The sequence below is a fragment of the Microtus oregoni genome, unplaced genomic scaffold (genome assembly GCF_018167655.1).
Source record: "Microtus oregoni isolate MIOR12 unplaced genomic scaffold, Mior012 000095F_ref0000231, whole genome shotgun sequence".
NCBI classification, from domain to species: domain Eukaryota; kingdom Metazoa; phylum Chordata; class Mammalia; order Rodentia; family Cricetidae; genus Microtus; species Microtus oregoni.
Window position 1 is genome coordinate 773,626 of NW_024544708.1, and position 15,469 is coordinate 789,094.

General features: G+C 39.0%; 1 long non-coding RNA gene across 1 annotated transcript; it reads right to left on the reverse strand.

Moving 5' to 3' along the window:
• Window positions 1-1,153: 1,153 nt before the first annotated feature.
• LOC121442796 lies at window positions 1,154-14,063 on the reverse strand. The gene is made up of 3 exons (XR_005973595.1): window positions 13,939-14,063; window positions 4,787-4,916; window positions 1,154-1,520 (listed from the first exon to the last, which is right to left on the reverse strand). It is a non-coding gene; the product is annotated as an uncharacterized LOC121442796 (long non-coding RNA).
• Between the last annotated feature and the right edge of the window lie 1,406 nt (window positions 14,064-15,469).

The window sequence follows — 15,469 nt, forward strand, 5'->3', positions numbered from 1 at the left end:
CAGTGTTCTGTCTGCAGGCCAGAAGAGGGAACCTGATCGAATTACAGGTGCTTGTGAGCCACCATGTGGGTGCTGGGAATTGAACTCAGGACCTTCGGAAGAGCAAGCAATGCTCTTAACCTCTGAGCCATCTCTCCAGCCCCCAAGGAGTCCATTTTAACTAGGCCTGGCTTGCTGTCTGTCTCAGGGTTGGGACATCACTGCAGAATTTCTTTCTTTATTTTTTCTAACTTTAAAAAATATTTAGTTAAATGGTGTTTCGCTTGCATGTGTCTGTGCACAGCACCTACAGAGGGCAGAAGAAGGGAGGAGATACCTGGGACTGGAATTAGAACAAATGATGAATTAGTATGTAGGGGCCGGGAATGGAATCAGGGTCCTCTAATCCAAACTAATTTAGATGGGATTTATGTAATGTTAATTGTAAACATTATCTAGTTAGAACCACAAGTACTATATTGAATAGACATAGAGAGAGTGGATAACCTTGTCTCGTTCCTGATTTCAGTGGGCTTGCTTTGAGTTTTTCTCCATTTAGTTTGATGTTAGCAATTGACTTGCTATATATTGCCTTTATTGTATTTAGGTATGTTCCTTATATCCCTGTTTTCTCCAAGACCTTTATCATGAAGGGATCTTGTATTTTATTGAAGGGCTTTTCAACATCTGATGAGATTATCATATGGTTAATTTTTCTTCAAGTTGTTTATTGACAGATTTTTGTATATTGAACCATCCCTGCATCTTTGGGATGAAGCCAACTTGATCATGGTGGATGATTTTTCTGATGTGTTCTTGGATTCGGTTTGCCCGTATTTTATTGAGTATTTTTGCAACAATGTTCATGAGGGAAATTGATCCATAATCCTCTTTCTTAATAAAGTCTTTGTGTGGTTTGGGTATCAGGGTAATCACACATTCATATAAACAGTTTGTCAATTTTCCTTCTCTTTCTGTAATGTGGAACAATTGGAGGAATATTCATATCAGTTCATTTTTGAAAATCTTGTAGAATTCTGCAGTGAAAGCATTTGGCAATGGACTTTTTTGGTTGGGAGACTTTTGATGACTGTTTCTATTTCTTCAGCAGGTCTCCAGGAGAACTTACAGATAGAAGTGCTGCTTAGGCACAGTGTCCTGCCTCCAGCCTCATCCTACAACCACTAGATCTGGCCTGAGAAAGGCCATGACTGCCACAGGTCCACAGAATGCTCACAAAGGCATTTTCAACAGCCTGGCAGTCGCTGGCCATGCACGTCAGATTCTCCCGCCTGCATGCTTAATGCCAGGTTTTAAATTCCCTCTTCCAGGTTGCCTCTGTATACCCCTGAGTTAGTTCCCAGTGCTAGACAGTGTCACAGCTGCACGTGCACGTGAGCTCATGCTCTAAGTTGCCTGGTCCCGCCTGCTGTACCTTGCTCACATCACAGGTTCTGGTCCCACTGCTCTAAATACAGCTGTTCTTTCTTACTGAATTTTCTCATTTGGTAGACAATTCCCAAAGCAGAATCTGCTGTGGCCTGGGAGGGAAGAGGGAGGAGGGGAGGAAGTGAAATTTTGATTGGTATTATTCATAAAGTAATAAAAGAAGAAATGTGTGAAAACATTATCAATACACATTATTTCTGTGTAGCTTATTTGAATTCAGTAAATGTTTTTAATCTTTTTTAAAAAAGGATTAAAAAATGTTACAAGGAAATGTGTCTTGTAGCCTTGCCCTTTGCATGCCACGGGCTCTGAGTCTGGTTTGATGCTTTACTAGGCCTGGCTGCCTACACTGAAAAAAGAGTTATTTTCTTCCAATATTCCTGGGTAGCCTTTGATCCCTCCGTCCATGTACCTAACTTTGAGGAAGACTACTTACTTGGAAGGGGAGATGTTACAAATGTTTGTAATGGGTGTTTTACATGCTCACTTAAGCCACATAAATTTTTTCAGGACTTTCCCTGCCCTTCCTTCCCTTTTACAATAAAGACACTAGCCACAATTTAAATACTAAAATACAGCTGTAAATAAGATAGTAGAATTTATAATTTATAATAATATGTATGCTTATCATAAACACAAAATAATGTTTAGCTCTTGTTTTCTATCTTTCTATGAATAGGTCTATGTCTTTTTGCTGCTTGGAAGACACTTGAAACAAGTGGATATGAGACCATGATCAGTGTATTCTCAGGCATCTTATCATACAAAAAAGTTTCACAATACCCTGGAATGGAGTATAATAAAGGTTTATTTATCTGTGGATAAACTCACAGAAAGAATAGTGATCTGATCCACAGTACTCTGCATGTGCTGGGAACTGGATTTGAATCCAGCAGCCAAAAGAACCTAATACAAAACTATATACACTAAGAACAAATATCAACTATTGTCCAGGGAAAAGAAGATGCAAAATATACAAAAAAATAGAATTACACTCATCATGAAAAACATCAAGCATATATTAAACAAATCAAACATATATTAAACACATCAAACACATATTAAATGTTTCAATCATTATTAAAAGTTAATTACTATTTAATATTATTTAACGTTTCAACCATTATTAAATGTTTCAATCATTAACATATTCCAAGGAGTCTAAGTCTTATACTAAAAATGGCTTAGTAAACTCATGAAAGAAATGTAACTATGACAATCTAGTCTTCAAACCTATCAAAGACCTTAAAAGGGAAATAATATTACTTGAGTAAACAGGAAATGCAATCAAGCTACTTCCAAAAGGTACAAGAAACGACAAAGACAATCATCTAACTGGGTAATCACTCAAGGTCTCATTTGCAATGTTGGGGCAACCAAATTTGGCTAAGGCCTAGAGTAACTAACAGACAATTTCCAGAAGCAGGAAATTTTTTTTTAAAAAACAGTATTACCCTATCTTGTCAAGATTCAGCAGCCTTTTTTGCTTGTATATCACTTATCTAGTCTGGAAACCATGCATTTTTTCACCGGTGGAAGTAGGAGCAGTTCTTTGCACAAAGGCCAATTTTGCAAAGAAAAAAGAAGTTCGAAGTGGGGTGTAATCAGTGCCCAAGATTCTTTTAATAACAGATCAGTGCTTCCAGGAGTAATTGTGTCTCATGTCCATAGAATTTTAAGTTAACTAAGTACCATAGTCTATAATTGTTTAAAGTGTTTGACACTTACCTATCTATATGAAATACAATCTCTATGCATCTAAAGATTCTGATTACTCTGAGTATGGCAAACATGGATGACTACTGACCTATAATTCTTAATACCTAAATAACTTAAAGACTAAAACTTCATCTTAAAAAATTAAACAATCTTTAAACAAATGTGTAGAAAATGATGAAAATAACTTCAAAATGTGAGCAATATATAAGTATCTTGAACAAAGGTAGAAATGTACAGGGCAACATGATAAACATATCTTAAAATTGTGTCAATATTACAAAGTATCTTAAGCAGAGGTTAACATATGCAAGCATACTGATGTGAGATTTCTCCCTGTATGTTGTGAATACTATCGGTTAATAAAGAAATTGTCTTGGGCCTGCACAGAGCAGAATAGGGGAAAAGGTAGAAAACTAAACTGAATGCTGGGAGAAAGGAGGCAGAGTTTAGAGAAGCCATGGAGCCACCACCAGAGACAGATATGTCAGAACCTTGCTGGTAGGCCATGAGCCTCATGGTAAAATATAAAATATTGAAAATGGGTTAAAACTAGATGTGAGAGCTAGCTAGTAATACACTTAAGTTATTGGCCAAGCAGTGATTTAAATAATATAGTGTCTGTGTGGTTATTTTGAGAGTCTGCGTGGCCAGGAAATGAACAAGCATGCTCCTACTACAGCATACAATATGACAAAATAACTTGGCATAGGTATACAAATGTTGTAAAGACAAATAGGAGTATATTAAATATAGCAAATATAATTTGAATTAGTATCAATATAGAAGAATCTACACAAATGTAAACTGTCCACAAATGGGAGCTCACAAGTAATCTACTTATTATCCCATGCCATCCAAATCCCTTTATTATCAGAAGAGATGCCTGAGATTACTTCATTTTCACCTGCAACCCCATACCACTTATAACCAACTCCTAATTGATGTCCCTAACCCTGAGGACAAACTTTGCTTGTAGAGGGAATGTTGTTTTCTAAAATGACTTCCAGCTGTCTTGGCAGTAATGTTATTTCTATGGGCTCCTGTAAAAACTGAAAATGATGGTTAAGTTTCAAGATTACTGTCGGGCATAATTGCAGATAGTCTCTGAGTGGTCAGTAGGGCTTTACTGACGTTCTTATTTGAAGTCATGGCCAGAACATTGTCAGAAGGTGCACCATCACAACCAGCCAAGTTGGAATGATCATGAGCAGTTTGTAACCCACAACCAATTTTAAAGTGGTGCTACCAGCATAATGACATCATATAAACCAGGTGGAATTGTTTTGTGGGAAAACTTCTTCTTCCTAGAAACTTCAAAGATTACTGCAGAAAAAAATATTGCTTATTGTGGACAATTAAAAATTATTTATTTAGACATATATTTAATGAAAGGTACCATAGAGAGAAAAATAGATATGACGAAAAGCAAAATTTTTGAAAGCGAAAGTTTGATAACAATAGTCTCTAAATTTTATTTTAAAATTCTCATAACAGGTGGCTCCTGATATGAGACAGAAACTCTGAAATGTTTATTTCAACGACATGCTTGGGTTTAGAGAAGGATAGTCACTGTCCAACTCCAAAGCCAGCTTTGATTTTTATAAATGGAAAGTACTATTGTATGTCAATAAGATCTTACCTTGCAAAGAATATGGATATCATAAGTCAGATTTCTCTTTGCTTGGTGAATCTTTCTAGACAGTTATATTTTCTTCTTTAAGCATCTAGATGACCAAGTCTCTGGATTTTTGAAGACGTATGGTATTTTCCTGCAAAGATAAGAACAGAACGCTGCCCAACACTTATGAGGTTCCCAAATACCCGTAGGATTGTCAATTTTGTGTATGAGCTGTCATTTCTCTTTATCAAGAGATATCTCTTTTTCAAACAGAACCTTTAACAATTTTAATGGTATCCGTAGTATTTCATCTTTTCTGGAAACAAGAATGAAACCCCACCCCTAAAATAGCACATAGAATGAAAATCCTGGTTTTCATTCTAAGGTCAGCAATCCTTGAAATACACCAGCTGATTTAATTCAGAAGTTTTTCTAATTTCTAATGCCTCTCTGCTACGGTTGTTCATTTCTCATTAGCATTAAGAAAATTCAACGTTAATAAAGCATTATGGAATCTATTACTAGAGCTATTTTTCATTTTTTTCTTTTAACATATCCTTTATACTTCAATTTGCTCTTTCTTTAACTGCCTGACCTGTATTATACTTTATAGTCTAATAAGCAAAACCTGTTTAATTTTCTAAGCAACCTATGCTGGACTGTTGTCTATTTTTACATGTGCAGGTATACCCGCGATGGCTGTAACTACTAGTAAATGTATGTTTACCAAGTCAGCCTTTTCTGAACTCAAAGTAGTTGCTCATTGAAAACCTGAATAGGTGTTAATGGTATGGTGTACATGTTTTAATTTTCCAAATTCTACAAAGTAGAACATATCCATCTGCCAGATTTTATTCGTTTGAATACCCTTTGGGTTACTCCCTGCAGGTAGTGGTGTTTTGTTATATAAAGAACATGTAAGAACATCTCCTTATACTCTCCTTAGCTTGTCATGTAATAGAAAACAAGTTTTTTAAACTTGAGCTATTGACATATTTTAATAAAATTCTGAGGCCATCAGCACATTTCCAATAATAATTGATCAATTTCTGCATTATCTTGTGCTAGAGGACCTGGTGGAACCAAATGGAATTTTATCTGTGTTACATATATGACGCAAATTCTATTCCTGATTATATCTTGAGCCTGAATAAATAATGAAGTCAATTCTGTATTATCCAGTATAAATTCAGTGGTTAAAATATCCATAAGGGAGCATTTGGAAGAAGAGATGGGCAGACACCAAGGCAAGAATTCGCACAACAAGATGAAAAGCAACATGAAGCCACCAGAAACCAGCGACCTCACAACGGGAGGACATGAACACCTTAATCAAGAAGAAGTAGAAAAGACTGACTTCATGAAAGTGATTGACGCCCTTAAACAGCATGTAAAAAACGCTCTTATAGAAATGGATGAGAAACATAACATAAAGTTTGAAGAATTGAATAAATCAGTGAATGATACCCTAGAAAACCAAGGAAAAACAATCAAACAGATAATGGAAACAGTTCAAGACCTGAAAACTGAAATGGAGGCAAAGAAGAAAACACAAACAGAGGGCCGGCTGGACATGGAAAATTTAAGTAAACAAACAAGTCTACAGATACAAGCATAACCAACAGAATACAAGAGTTAGAAGAAAGAATCTCAGATTCTGAAGATACCATAGAGAAAATAAACACACTGATCAAAGATAACAGCAAGTCCAACAAACTCTCATCACAAAATATTCAGGAAATATGGGACACAATAAAAAGACCAAACCTAAGAATAATAGGAGTAGAAGAAGGAGAAGTGCAGCTCAATGGTCCAGAAAATATATTTAATAAAATTATAGAAGAAAACTTTCCCAACCTAAAGAAAGATATACCTATGAAGGTTCAAGAAGCATACAGAACACCGAACAGGCTGGATCAAAAAAAAAAAAAAAACATCCCCTCGCCATAAAATTATCACAACACAGAAAGCATACAGAATAAGGAAAGAATATTAAGAGCTGCAAAGGAAAAAGGCCAAATTACTTATAAAGGTAAACCTATCAGACTTTCACCTGACTTCTCCATGGAAACCATGAAAGCGAGAAGGTCCTGGATAGATGTACTGCAGAAACTGAGAGACCATGGATGCAAGCCCAGGTTACTATACCCAGCCAAGCTTTTGTTCACTATAAATGGAGAAAATAAAATTTTCCAGGATAAAAACAAACTTAAACAATACGCAGCCACAAATCCAGCCTTACAGAAAGTAATAGAAGGAAAATCACTAACCAAGGAGTCCAACAATGACCACAATAACTCAGACATCTAGAGACCCTTCACCCACACAAGTCAAAGAAGGGAAACACACAAACTCTACGACTAAAAAAATGACCAGAGTTAACAACCACTGGTCATTAATATCACTTAATGTCACTGGAATCAACTCACCTATTAAAAGGCACAGGCTAAGAGATTGGATACGAAAACAGGATAAAAACATTCTGCTGTTTAAAAGAAACACACCTCAACCACAAAGACAGGCACCTACTCAGAGTAAAGGGCTGGGAAAAGGCTTATCAAGCAAATGGACCTAAGAAACAAGCAGGTGTGGCCATACTAATCTCTAACAAAGTAGTCTTCAAACTTAAATCAATCAGAAGAGATGGAGAGGGGCATTTTATACTCATAACAGGAACAGTTCATCAGGATGAAGTCTCAATCCTGAACATCTATGCCCCTAATATAAAAGCACCCACGTACATAAAAGAAACATTGCTAAAACTCAAGGCAGCCATCAAACCGCACACACTAATAGTAGGAGACTTCAACACTCCTCTCTCACCAATGGACAGGTCAATCAGACAGAAACCTAACAGAGAAATAAGAGAATTAATGGAGGTAATGAAGCAAATGGACTTAACAGACATCTATAGAACATTCCACCCAAATAGGAAAGAATATACCTTCTTCTCTGCAGCTCATGGAACCTTCTCGAAAATCGACCACATAGTCGGTAACAAAGCAAACATCCACAGTTACAAAAAAATATTAGTAACCACCTGTGTCTTATCAGATCACCATGGATTAAAGTTAGAATTCAATAACAATGCTACCCCCAGAAAGCCTACAAACTCATGGAAACTGAACAGTCAACTACTGAACCATACCTGGATTAAGGAAGAAATAAAGAAAGAAATTAAAGTCTTCCTGGAATTCAATGAAAATGAAGAAACAACATACTCAAACTTATGGGACACTATGAAAGCAGTCCTAAGAGGGAAGTTCATAGCACTAAGTGCCCACTTAAAGAAAACAGAGAAAGCTCACATTGGAGACTTAACAGCCTCCCTGAAAGCTCTAGAAAAAAAAGAAGCAAACTCACCTAGGAGGAGTAGAAGACTGGAAATAATCAAACTGAGGGCTGAAATCAACAAAATAGAAAACACAGAAAACAATCCAAAGAATCAATGAAACAAAAAGCTGGTTCCTGGAGAAAATCAACAAGATTGACAAACCCCTATCCAAACTAATCAAACGGCAGAGAGAGAATTTGCAAATTAATAAGATCAGAAATGAAAAGGGGGACATAACCACAGACACAGAGGAAATTCAGAGAATCATTAGATCTTACTACAAAAGCCTATATGCCACAAAATTGGAAAATGTAAAGGAAATGGACACTTTTTTAGATAAATGCCATATACCAAAGTTAAACCAGGAACAGGTGAACAATCTAAATAGACCTGTTAGTCGCGAAGAATTAAAAGAGGTTATCAAAAACCTCCCTACCAAAAACAGCCCAGGACCAGATGGTTTCAATGCGGAATTCTATCAGAACTTCCAAGAAGACCTAATACCTATACTCCTTAATGTATTTCACAATATAGGAACAGAAGAGGCATTGCCAAATTCCTTTTATGAAGCTACAGTTACTCTGATACCAAAACCGCACAAAGACTCAACCAAGAAAGAGAATTATAGGCCGATCTCACTCATGAATATCGACGCAAAAATCCTCAACAAAATACTGGCAAACCGAATCCGGGAACACATTAGAAAAATTATCTATTATGATCAAGTAGGCTTCATCCCAGAGATGCAGGGCTGGTTCAACATATGAAAATCTATCAATGTAATCCATCATATAAATAAACTGAAAGAAAAAAACCATATTATCATTTCATTAGATGCTGAAAAAGCATTTGACAAAATTCAACATCCCTTTATGATAAAAGTATTGGAGAGATTAGGGATACAAGGGTCATACCTAAATATAATAAAAGCTATATACAGCAAGCCGACAGCTAACATCAAATTAAACGGAGAGAAACTCAAAGCCATTCTACTTTCTTTTTTTTATTTGTTTATCTTTTTTTTTTTTTTTAATGTGCATTGGTGTGAAGGTGTCAGATCCCCTGGAACTGGATTTTCAGACTGTTGTGAGCTGCCATGTGGGTGCTGGGAATTGAACCTGGGTCCTCTGGAAGAGCAGTCAGTGCTCTTAACCGCTGAGCCATTTCTCCAGCCCCCTAATTTACTTTCTATCTTAAGTTCTAAAAATTATTTACTCTTTAGTTCCATCAAAGACTCGAGAAGAATATAATATTACTTATTATAAGAGAAATCTGGCTGCCTGGACAGTCACCCAAAGTTCCGCAAACTGGGCCATCCATTATCAACAGATACTACAGTATCTGGCAGAGTTTATAGTGAAGCAGGACATTTTAAGGACTGTTACACCTTGTACTGACAAATTCCATCAGTCATTTTCCTCTCTGTCTTGCAAAATGCCTGGCAGAATCTCCAGTGAAGCAGGAAACCTGAAAACCATCCCCCTTTGTTTTGGCAAAGGTCAGCAGTCATTTTCCCATGAGTCCTGCATGTCTTGCTTAAACAGCATACTAGCAAGCAGTCAAGGAAAAACAGTTTCTTGCCCAAATGGCTAACCTTGCCATAAGGAAAGCAAACTCCAACGGTTTCTTCAATGCCCATTATTTTTTTTTTTTAAGTAAATTGGTGCTGCCAGGAGCAGATATGTCTCATTGTCATGAAAACCCTTAGGTTATTAAACATCTTAAATGTCATATTTTGTGAGTTTTAAAATGATCTATCTTTCTAAAATATAGTGATATAAGCTTGAAAACATACCTAATGTGACTACAAGTTTGATTATTAGAGATTAACTAGTAACCTCATTTCTTAATTATTGAATTTTAAATCAGCTGCATAAAGACAATACCCAAATAAGAATAGAAACATACAGTGTAACGGAATTAACTTTAAATTTGATCATTATACCAAAATCCATACCAATGTAAAATATACGAGATAAATAGTTATCTTTTTATCCTATATTTCCCTAAATTACAGCAAACATCCATGACACACCAAATAACCAAAAGCCTCCCACATCATAACTCTTGGGAATATATGTGTCATTTTCTCTATACCAAGTCCTGTTGCCTGTGGATGGAGGCATCTCTACAAGTCCCTAAGAAAATTTGAGAAAATAGCCAAGACCAGGGAGGACCAGCTATAAACTTTGTTGATATATATCACCTATCAAGATTCAGGGGGTATTCCCTGATCAAACTTCATCCATATCAACCTGGAACAAATTCACAGACTCATGTTTTCCATGGAAACAAAAGCAAAACTTCTTCTCCAAAGAATTTTGATTTCCGCCGGGCGGTGGTGGCACACGCCTTTAATCCCAGCACTTGGTAGGCAGAGGCAGGCAGATCTCTGTGAGTTCGAGACCAGCCTGGTCTACAAGAGCTAGTTCCAGAACAGGCTCCAAAACCACAGAGAAACCCTGTCTCGAAAAAAGAAAAAAAAAAAAGGATTTTGATTTCCATTTTACAAATACATTTTTTACTTCCCTTTTAAAAGATAGACCTAAATAATGGAGGTTGTTTGAATTTTCCAGTCATCCTACCATAAGAACACCTGCTCAACTCAACTGTGTTTATAGTTACTGGATATAGGATAATAATAGCCAGAAACCAGAACAAACTAGATGTAGATGTCCCTCAACCAGAGAATGGATAAAAATGTGGTACATTTACACAATAGAATATAAGTCAATTATTAAGACAAGGGCCAATCAGGACATTCATAGAGCATCTACAATCGACGACCTGTCTCCCCATAGCTAATCTCAACTACTACTGAAGGAGGAAAGCTCTCACCCTCCCTCCATTCTCTCCTTTCCTGCACTGTCTGCACCAGCTTCAAAGAGTGTCAATGAGCTCAATTCTTGCACAGGTTTCTCTTCTTCTAAGTCCCCAATAAAAGCCAGAAAGATCAGTAGACACTCATGAACTGCTCTATTTTTATTCTCACTGACTAGTCAAGTCCCAGTTTGGAAAAGGATGCAGGACTGTCTTCCCAGCACTGGGCGGCAGAGGCAGGATTGGGTGTTCACAATGATTCTCAATTACATAGCATGAGGCAAGCCTAAACTATAGGAGACATTGCTCTACACAGAAGCCAATAATAACATCACTTGAAAGAAATAAAATGCAACTATTAATGACCTAGAAACATTGGAGAACAGAAACAAATAGAGATAAGAGCAGCAATACACTTAAAGTATTTGAAAATAAGACCAAAAAGTGATTTTTAAAAATGATAGGAATAATGCATTTTTAAGATTAGATAAAACTTTACTATATTGACTTTGGAAAAGAGTAGGCCCTTCCCTAGGAGAGGGGATGTCATTAATAAGAGGTAGATTGATGGTGCCCATATACATATGTTGGCTGTAACCTGACACATGGAGTTACAGTCAATGGCCTGTTTCTCAAATCTCTGAGCTGACATGACTGTGTCAAGCAAGATCAATCATATCTGCAGAGGATAGTTGCCTAATTGTAAATTCAGTATTAATTAGTTCAAGATAACCTTCCCAATCTATACACCCACACAATCTGGTCTGTATTCAGTCACACGACATTCATTAAAACATGCTGGGAAATTACAAAATCACTATCCCTTTTTCATAGTGGTGGCTCCAACAGCTGATTCCCTATGCTGTGCCCCCTGCAGTGCACACAATAATCTATTTTTCCTATTGTGGTCTGAGGACAGAAGGAATGCTCCGTTTTCATATGCAAATCCTTTCCCTGCAACTGCACCGGATAGTCAACTACGTGACTCAAATGTATAATTTTAAAACTGTGAGGTAGTACAGTCTTCTAATTTAAGAATTTTGAAAGTGTAATATGGAGGACAGCAAGGTCATTGCCCTGGACAGCAGCAGAACAAGGCTACCTAAGTCAACATAAGAGAAGTTGTCTCAGAAACAAGTTTTCTAACAGGATGGAAATGCAACTGTTGTAGAACTAATATGCCTTTCCAATGACAAATCACTTCACACACCTAGGAGATTAATACAGAAAACTCTGCTTAATGATGGCATGCATCCATCTCCGGCTAATGCTCAAAGAGGAGCCAGCTACACAGATTTTGCATTCCACATAGGCTGTTTCCTTAAGTATCCTTTAGGGTCAGGCTCCAGGTTACTCTTTGAACAACTGAAATAGAAACAGGCACTTTGCCGGCTAGACATTTAGGCAGATAGGGGAGTTATAGAACAAAAACATTGCCAGAATAATTTCTAAAGTATACCCGTGAGCTGAAACAGCAGTCCACTCCAATGACAGGGTTCTGAGGAAATCACAGGGGATGACAAAGATAGGACAAGTAGAAGGTAAGAAACATAAAAGCTAGGGTGGGGAGGTCTTGCAGAGGGTATGTCCCAAGAATAGGATTTTCCCGGGTGCTGGTGGCGCATGCCTTTAATCCCAGGACTCAGGAAGCAGAAGCAGGTGGATCCCTGTGAGGCCAGCCTGGTCTACAGAGTGAGTTCCAAGATAGTTAGGACTAACCCACAGAGAAATCTTGTCTCAAAAACAAAAAACCAACAACAAAAAGAAAGAATAGCATCTTATATTTTATATCTTCTAGGGGGGGATGGAAGGAATTGGGAGAATTTTATGAAGTCAGTAGAAACTATCACACGATGGGACAAATTTAGGAGGAAGTTAGTCAAACAATTCTACACAAGGAGAACACAGGGTATCTCAGAAACTTTACTAAGTGCAGTGTGGCCTTGGGGACTAAAAATCAAAGCTCTATATGCTTGGAAGACTGGGTTTCTCAGGACCTGAAGCAACCCCTCCACAAAGGACTTAGCCCCAGACCATTACCAGCTCTTCCAAACACATTCCTGGTTTTAGAGAAGGAGCTGTGTTTTATTATCAATACATCGGCCCCTTAGGGAATGCTCCCAAGAACGTTCTTTCTCCCTGCCTGAGGTCCTAAATGAAAGCCTTAATTGATCAGGTCAGTCCTTATCACAACAGTGTTTTACTTTTCATATATTTGTCACCTGATGTCATATTGCCCATCTGTCAGAACTGTGCTTTTCTCAAAAAGAAAACAGAAACTTTAAGGCACACCAGGCCTTAAGGTTGGCTGGGACCCTGTAATGCCTCCTTGCACAGCTTGTTAGAGGCCTTTTCTTTGATATGGGGATTGGCCTAGAGACTGGTTGTGAATCAGGGGTGGCTTCTTTGTAATGGTTTGGAGCTACATATCTGGACAACCCTAAAGAACAATGCGTGCCCTAGCATCCTAATCTCTACCAGCCCTGATTTACATACACTTAATCTTTTGAGTGTTTTAAACAGTCTTCCATCAGCTAAATTCTACTTTGTGAGACTTAACTATTTTCTAAGCATTAGTAAATCCTTTATATCTCTAATTCTACTCTTGTACATTAAGACAGTGCTACACAACACGTGAGATGCCTTTGATAACCTCCACAAACTTAAATATAAATGGAGATTATTTGTAAAGGTGAAATGCAAAGTGCTCAATGTCGAGAAGATACTGCAGCATCTAGGCCTCTACGAGTTTGGCAACTTGTTTCCATAGATGCATGAAGCCTGTAGAAGTTGACTAGAAAGACGTTTGTACACACAGCTCCCTGCTCCCAACTCTCTAAGCAAATTAAGCCCACAGAGCAGAGTTATTCACAGCCCTGCCTGCAGTTCCACGAATTAGCAAGAACTGCATGGAATCTGGTGGCAGGTTCCCACCCACATCCAGGGAGAATGCATCCTCGTGTCTCTCGCACCTCACCCTCTGCTGTTCCCCATCTGGAGACAGCTTTCCCTAGCTCACCATGTTGTGGTTCCCCAGCTCGCCAAAACTCTTAGCTCATCCTCTCCCTGCAGCAGCAGCAGCAGCTCCACAGCATACTAAACCACTGGCGCCAGCTCCTCTTCAAAGCCAAACCTGAAACCCGGTGCCCGGAAGAGTCCTGCACGACTTCTGACTGGCAGGTCATCTGGAGGGCCTGATTGGCTAGTGCGGCCTGAGTGACAAAAACACCTCCCACAGGGCTATTGTGTGCTTAAAGGCACAGCACAGTGGTTTCTGGTCATTCCACACCAGTCAAAGATCTTTTCTAGCTCGGCCAGGATATGCATTTCAATAGCACTTGCCCCTGGCTCCCAAGCAGATGCAGACTTCTTTCACTCCGTAGGAACTTTCCCTTTTTCCTACTGAACACAACTTGGCTAGCTAGCTTTTACAGTACACTGTATTAGGTGGGCGGAGAGATTTCCTGCCTCACAGGGGGAAGGATGCCCAGAATATTAACAGGTAGAGAGTTTTAAGGTCACAAAAGGAGATGTTTGTTCTCTGGTTTCACGGTGAGGTCAGATGAACTGAAGCTACTTTTTACCTGGTTGTCACAGCAATTTCAGACAACAATGAAAAGCAGACCAGATCTCAAACAAGATAACAGATATTTTCCCCATCAGAACGCTGGATGACAGCTCCATGGCTTTATGAGTTTTATTCCTGAAATTCAGAGCAGATTCCAGCAAATGAAAAATAATAAAGAGAGTAGTGTTCGTGGAAATTTGGATACGTAGGGAATAACAGAACCAGGGAGAATGTCTTTATGAGCACTGCTGTTAGCCAGCACATTCCTCCATGGACTGGTGCATAAAAACATGCAGCTGCAATATTCAAGATTCTCCACATGAACAGGACTGGTAGAATGAATCTCACCATTCCCTGTATTGTCTCTGCCTCCCTAGTTCTCCCTGGTTCCTATTCGCTCTGAAACAGCCATGCAGCCTCTGGGACTCGCTGGTCCCGCCCACCTCTCTTGTCCTCTTGTGTGGCCTGCTCTTCAATTAGGAAGCCAGGCACTTTGGGGTGGCTGAGGACGCAGCCAGCTGACTCCAAGGCAAGCGCGGTGTGTCTCTGCCTCCACAGGAGCCAGAAGTGACACGTGACACACAGGCAAAAGAGATTTTGAATTGGTTCCAGGGCTGCTTCCTGGCTGCAGCCTAGGTGGTGCTGCAGGACTGGCCTAGGCCTGAGGCCCGGGAGGCCGGAGCCCAGTGCTTCTAGGGAATGGGCTTTGCAGCCGAGTGGGCGTGGCCGCGAAGTGCTCTCCAGGGAGGGCCTTGGGTCGTTCTTCACAATTTGGCAGTGAGGGGCGCCAGCGATCCTGGAGGTCTCTTGTTGGAGTCTGGGAGGGTAGGAGGCACAGATGGCTGCGGGGCTGTGTACTTGTTCGACCGGTGCGGGAAGGAGTCAGAGCTCAGGAGCGCGCACTGCAGGTCTCAAACTGCATAGGTTATGCAGAGTTCAGTGCTTCTGTGTGTCAGATTCGCCCCAGGGCCCAGGAGGGATG